At 43.0% G+C, this 7,211-nt stretch overlaps 1 pseudogene; it reads right to left on the reverse strand.

The window, feature by feature from the left end:
• Positions 1-5,236, reverse strand: part of LOC123482677 — a 76,780-nt pseudogene extending 71,544 nt beyond the window's left edge.
• Positions 5,237-7,211: the final 1,975 nt, after the last annotated feature.

Below are 7,211 nucleotides of genomic sequence, written 5' to 3' on the forward strand. Positions count from 1 at the left end.
ATTTAAAAATAATAATAATAACAGGACCCCGTCACCCAGAACACACCCACCATCCAGCCACTGGCACTGGCCTGATCCTGGTACAGCCACCTCTCTACAGTACCACCCGCGCTAACAGAGATCACAGCTGACAGACCCCAGGTCAGATCTAACACCAGAGTCAGCTGAGACAAGAGTCACTGGCAGTAGGAGTGTGAGTGACCATGTTAAAGAGATAGTTTGGATTTTTCTGACTTCCCCGGAGTCAGATGAACTCATGGATACCATTTTTATGGCTCATTCATCACAAAACCCACTGATATTGCCAACTACTTTAATGATTTTTTAATTGGCAAGATTAGCAAACTTAGGCATGACATGCCAGCAACAAACGCTGACACTACACATCAAAGTATATCTGACCAAATTATGAAATACAAGCATTGTAATTTTGAAATCCGTAAAGTGAGTGTGGAAGAGGGGAAAAAATGATTGTTGTCTATCAACAATGACAAGCCACCGGGGTCTGACAACTTGGATGGAAAATTACTGAGGATAATAGCGGATAATATTGCCACTCCTATTGGCCTATCTTCAATTTAAGCCTACTAGAAAGTGTGTGCCCTCAGGCCTGGAGGGAAGCAAAAGTTATTCCCCTTCCTAAGGATAGTAAAGCCCCTTTTACTTGCTCAAATAGCCGACCAATCAGCCTGTTTGTAAACTTTTGGGAAAAATTGTGTTTGACCAGATACAATGCTATTTTACAGTAAATACATTGACAACAGGCTTTCAGCATGCTTATAGAGAAGGACATTCAAGAAGCACAGCACTTACACAAATGACTGATGATTGGCTGAGAGAAATTGATGATAAAAAGATTGTGGGGTCTGTTTTGTTAGACTTCAGTGTGGCTTTTGACATTATCGATCATAGTCTGTTGCTGGAAAAACTTACGTATGAGTATGAGTAAAGCCAGTATGCGGATGACTCAACACTATACATGTCAGCTACCACAGCGACTGAAATGACATCAACACTTAATAAAGAGCTGCAGTTAGTTTCAGAATGGGTGGCAAGGAATAAGTTAGTCCTAAATATTTCAAAAACTAAAAGCATTGTAGTTGGGACAAATCATTCACTAAATCCTAAACCTCAACTAAATATTGTAATGAATAATGTGGTAATTGAGCAAGTTGAGGAGACAAAACTGCTTGGAGTAACCCTGGATTGTAAACTGTCATGGTCAAAACATATTGATACAACAGTAGCTAGGATGGGGAGAAGTCTGTCCATAATAAAGCGCTACTCTGCATTCTTAACAGCACTATCAACAAGGCAGGTCCTACATGCCCTATTTTTGTCGTACCTTGACTACTGTTCAGATGTACACAGAGAGCTAACATTAATAATATGCATGTCAATCTCTCCTGGCTCAAAGTGGAGGAGAGATTGATTTCCTCACTACTTGTATATGTGAGAGGTATTGACATGTTGAATGCACCGAGCTGTCTGTTTGAACTACTGGCACACAGCTCGGACACCCATGCATACCCCACAAGACATGCCACTAGAGGTCTCTTCACAGTCCCCAAGTCCAGAACAGACTATGGGAGGTGCACAGTACTACATAGAGCCATGACTACATTGAATTCTATTCCACATCAAGTAACTCATGCAAGCAGTAAAATTAGATTTGTAAAAACAGATAAAAATAGACCTTATGGAACAGCGGGGACTGTGAAGCAACACAAACACAGGCACAGACACATGCATACACACACACGATAACATACGCACTATACACACACGTACACGTGGATTTTGTGTTGTAGATATGTGGTAGTAGAGTAGGGGCCTGAGGGCACACACTTAATATGTTGTGAAATCTGTTGAGAATGTATTGTAATGTTTTAAAAAATGTGTAACTGCCTTAATTTTGCTGGACCCCAGGAAGAGTAGCTTCTGCCTTGGCAGCAGCTAATGGGGATCCATAATAAATACAATACAAATGTATCTGCATTCATTATGAAGGAAGTTATTTTCGCGATGTATTTTAGCGAGCCAATGCTAATTGGCGTTAGCACAAATACTAACATGCTCCCCAGAGTCCAGCTTCATACTGGACGCAGATACATAAAAATGGTATCCACGAGTTCATCTGACTCTGGGGAAGTCAGCAAAATCCAAACTATCCCTTTAAGGCTGATTCCTCTGTGGTGGCAGAGAGGATAGAGAACAGAGACACTCATCAGAGAGATAATGATGATGCCCGACTATATGATGACTGACTGAATGACTGACTGACTGACTGACTGACTGACTGACTGACTGACTGACTGACTGACCGACCGACTAACTGACTGATTGAGTGACTGACTGACTGACTGACTAACCAACTGACTAAATGACTGTCTGACTGACTGACTGACCGCCTGACTGACTGAATGACTAACTGGCTAACACTGACTGTTTGACTGACTGTGTGTGCGTGTGTGTGTGTGTGTGTGTGTGTGTGTGTGTGTGTGTGTGTGTGTGTGTGTGTGTGTGTGTGTGTGTGTGTGTGTGTGTGTGTGTGTGTGTGTGTGTGTGTGTGTGTGTGTGTGTGTGTGTGTGTGTGTGTGTGTGTGTGTGTGTGTGTGTGTGTGTGTGTGTGTGTGTGTGTGTGTGTGTGTGTGTGTGTGAGAGTAATCTGGTCACCAAAAAAATATTGTAATCTGATTACAGATACTTCTGAAAATGTAGATGATTACTGCTTTGATTACTTTTAATTTCGGAAAGGATGTTTGTGAAAAATAAATACATTGTCACACCTTTCAGTTTTCTTAATGGTTTTCCAATTCAGCATTGAAAAAATGTAAAAGTTTAAGTTTGAGTGAGTCTGACCACAGGTCAGAGACCACTATGATGACACCAAGTGTTTGATGGATCCTTTTAGTCTTCTCTTAATGCCGCTTAAAGGGGAAGTCATCCAAAAGTAACTGAAAATAATCTGATTATGTTACTGAGTTTAGGTCATCCTAAAGTTACGTTACTGATTACAATTTTGGACAGGTAACTAGTAACTGTAATGGATGACATTTAGAAACTACCCAACTCTGTTAGCACATTTCTGTCTGGCTTTCTGCATCACAGAGGCCTTTTGTAAAGGAAAGGACAGGACAGCAATGTGGCGGTCGCTGAAGCCAGATGACAAGGCGGCACTTGCAAGGCTTATTGTATTACCATCTCCATGTAACAAGCTCTTTACTGCTCATGTGGTCCTGAGATAACATGATGTAGGCCTAACAATGATGAATCGGCATGAATGGAATGAAGCACGAGAAATGACTCTCAAAGACAGTCAAATCTCTCAAAGTTGATTGGCCTTTGATATTATTTTAATTGATTTCCAGGAAAGAGAGGGAATGTTGAGGCTTCTTTCTTTCTTCTCTATCTCTGTCCCACTCACTATTTCTCTCTCTGTCTTTCTTTCACTACTGATTTTATCATCTGTTCAGCCCTAGAAAGTCCATTATTCTCTGAGTGTGGAATGCAGGGGTGTTCCTTGCTCGGGCAGGCTTCGGCGTTCGTCGTCACCGGAGTACCAGCTGCTACCGATCTATGTATCTATGTTCAACTTGTTTTGTCTTTATTGGTCACACCTGTTTCCCATTATGTAGTTATGTCTTCCCTATTTAACCCTCTGTCTCACACTGTGTGTTGTGCGTGTTTGTTCATGTTTTGGTTGTCGTTAGTGTGCGGGTTTGTTCCCTCCCTGCGTGGAGGTTGTTGTTCATTCTTTTACCTTCGAGTAAAGTACGCCTTTTGATTAGCTCTGTGTCCAGCACCTGACTTCGCCTACCGCATTACACTGACGCCTTGACAATTTCTGAGTAACAATGAAGTACCTTACTGTGATTGTTTTCAATTAAAATGGTCAAAAGGAACCAAAATAGCTTCTTAGCAGGTAATGACACCAGGCAGGTCAAAACTACATCCCATCAAAACAGGCTGAAATTTCAGGCGGTCTTTTCAAACAGCTCTTCCACTAAAATGGCATTATCATACTTCACAGTATTATTCCAACCTCATATCGTGGAAATATATATAAAACACATGGAAATGACTACACTGGGCCTTATAGTTCTAGTTCTCATTGAGCACTGTAGATAATCTATGTCTGCTACTTCCTGTCTGCATGTACAATATCTTCATAGTAAATAAATAAGTACAACACCATGCTACAAGAAGAATACTTTATTGGTTGAGAAGAGAATGAGATTTGGTGAATACTTTGTTACTGTCATACAATGACAAAGAGAGTTTGTATGAAAAAGAGGGAGGACAGACAGACAGACAGACAGAAGCAGACAGAGACAGACAGGCAGGCAGGCAGAGACAGACAGACATACAGACAGACAGACAGACAGGCAGGTAGAGACAGACAGACAGGCATACAGACAGGCAGACAGACAGACATGAGGCAGAAAAAGAAACGTCTCTAGAGAGTGGACTACATCTAGAAGACACACAATCAAAGGAATGTGAGGCCTTCATCCCCTCAACCTGAGTCCCTGTGGAGGACACTGCCAGCCAGATAGATAGATGGATGGACAGACAGACACACACAGAGACATACAGACAGACAGACAGACAGACACACAGACAGACAGACACAGAGACTCTGGGCTAGGACATGGAAGATGTGAGACTGGGAGAGAGGAAAGGAGAGATCCCAATCAGCTCCAGCAGTCTCCTTTAAGACTGCCTGGGAGCTCCCTTAGTCTGGGGAACACATCTCTCGTTTTAAAGTGTTTTCCGTTGTGTGGCCTAATGAATACAATAAAGCTGTGTTCAACTCAACAACGAGACAGCAGGTCACCTGTAGCTCCCTAGTCTACCCATCAGCCATCAGTCTGACCCCATACAGTGTGTATTCTCCTCCTCACTGACCTAGATTTCAGAGCAGAGTCTCATAGCAGTGTCCTCAGAGCAAACAAATGAAGCTAAGGTAAACTAATTTCCAGAGTTGTGACGCATGGCTTCATAGTAACCGGTGAACATCAATCAGACCATTAGCGCTCACATCAGAGTGTTGGGCTAAACGTCTGCTAGTACGAGACTGTCCTCCTGTGGGGGCTGGTGTGGGGAGGGAGGGGAGGGGAGGGAGGGGAGGGGAGGGTGGTTCTCCTATCTGTCTGATAGCTATGGGGAAAGGGTGGGGAACAGGAGAGGTGACAGAGTCTATCGGGCGCCACGGAGACTCACCTTGAGTCATCGTTATGGGGTAGCGTTTCCCATAGACACTATATGTGGCTCAACGCTGCTCCTGACATAGACGCCAGAAACAAACAGTGGTCGGTTGGGGAGGTCTCCCTGAATATATTTACTGATCACAATACATACAGCCCCTATGGGTTCATCTGGTGTAGCAACTCAACTTCAGCCAGCCTCTTATGCCTGCTATTGGCAGAGGAGTACGAAGGAAACACATACCTTTCCTTCTGTTATGAATAAGATATTGATACGCCAAGAGAATTGTACAACAATACAAGTGTTTCTCGCTAGGACCAGATGTGAATCTATAGCTTCATACAGACAGTATTTGGTGACCTCAATCAACGAAACCTGCAACCTGCACCTTTACCACTATCAGTATTCCACTGCATCATCTACAGACAGACAGACAAACAAACAGACAGACAGACAGACAGACAGACAGACAGACAGACAGACAGACAAACAGACACACAGACAGACAGACAAATGGTCAGACAGACAGACAGACAAATGGACGGCTGGACAGACAAAAGGACAGACGGACGGACATAGGGAATCTATAGAGCCCCACGGCCCCCTGGGAAACATACTGCTCTGCTGTAACAAGATATGGTATAGCTTTCTGTAAGTATTTTCCCTAAAAAGACTATCATGTAGCTCAGTATGTTTGCATGAAATGTAGCTTTAATACCAGGGAGCCAAGAAAGAGTGATATGAAACACATTCTAGTGTCATTCTAGGACTTTAGGGCCTATATTCTGTTTTACAAAGTCTGGCCCCAACATCCTTCTGGCCCCAACAGCTTTGATGGAAAAGGCAGAGCCTGTCGTTAAAATATGATCAAAGCAACGGAAGACTTTAGAAGAATGTGGTATATGTCCTTTTCTAGCTATGCCTAAGTACATTGTTTGTATACTGTATGTCTGGCCAGCGTTGTTGTGTGAGATGCTTTTAGTCTGTTTTGGTTTCAGTGGCTGCTGTTTATAATTAGGTCATAGAACTAGAACACGTGGTTTTCTATGGAGGCTGCAGTCATTGTATCAGCGTTAGTAAATACCCGCCCCCCCCTTCCCATATCTCACACACACACACACACAATCTAACTAATGTAACTCAGCCAAGCAACACATCGGGGTATAACCATTAGAGACATCTAACTCATCTAACTCAGCCAAGCAACACACCAGGGTATAACCATTGGAGACATCTAACTCAGCCAAGCAACACACCAGGGTATAACCATTAGAGACATCTAACTCAGCCAAGCAACACACCAGGGTATAATCATTAGAGACATCTAACTCAGCCAAGCAACACACCAGGGTATAACCATTAGAGACATCTAACTCAGCCAAGCAACACACCAGGGTATAACCATTAGAGACATCTAACTCAGCCAAGCAACACACCAGGGTATAACCATTAGAGACATCTAACTCAGCCAAGCAACACACCAGGGTATAACCATTAGAGACATCTAACTCAGCCAAGCAACACACCAGGATATAACCATTAGAGACATCTAACTCAGCCAAGCAACACACCAGGGTATAACCATTAGAGACATCTAACTCAGCCAAGCAACACACCAGGGTATAACCATTAGAGACATCTAACTCAGCCAAGCAACACACCAGGGTATAACCATTAGAGACATCTAACTCAGCCAAGCAACACACCAGGGTATAACCATTAGAGACATCTAACTCAGCCAAGCAACACACCAGGGTATAACCATTAGAGACATCTAACTCAGCCAAGCAACACACCAGGGTATAACCATTAGAGACATCTAACTCAGCCAAGCAACACACCAGGGTATAACCATTAGAGACATCTAACTCAGCCAAGCAACACACCAGGGTATAATCATTAGAGACATTGTACACAAATATGATATCATTAAGTAGCCTGCCACTGTTGCACTGCGATATACAGTACCAGTCAAAAGTTTGAACACACCTACTCATTCA

This window comes from Coregonus clupeaformis, chromosome 35, assembly GCF_020615455.1.
Source record: "Coregonus clupeaformis isolate EN_2021a chromosome 35, ASM2061545v1, whole genome shotgun sequence".
NCBI classification, from domain to species: Eukaryota; Metazoa; Chordata; class Actinopteri; order Salmoniformes; family Salmonidae; genus Coregonus; species Coregonus clupeaformis.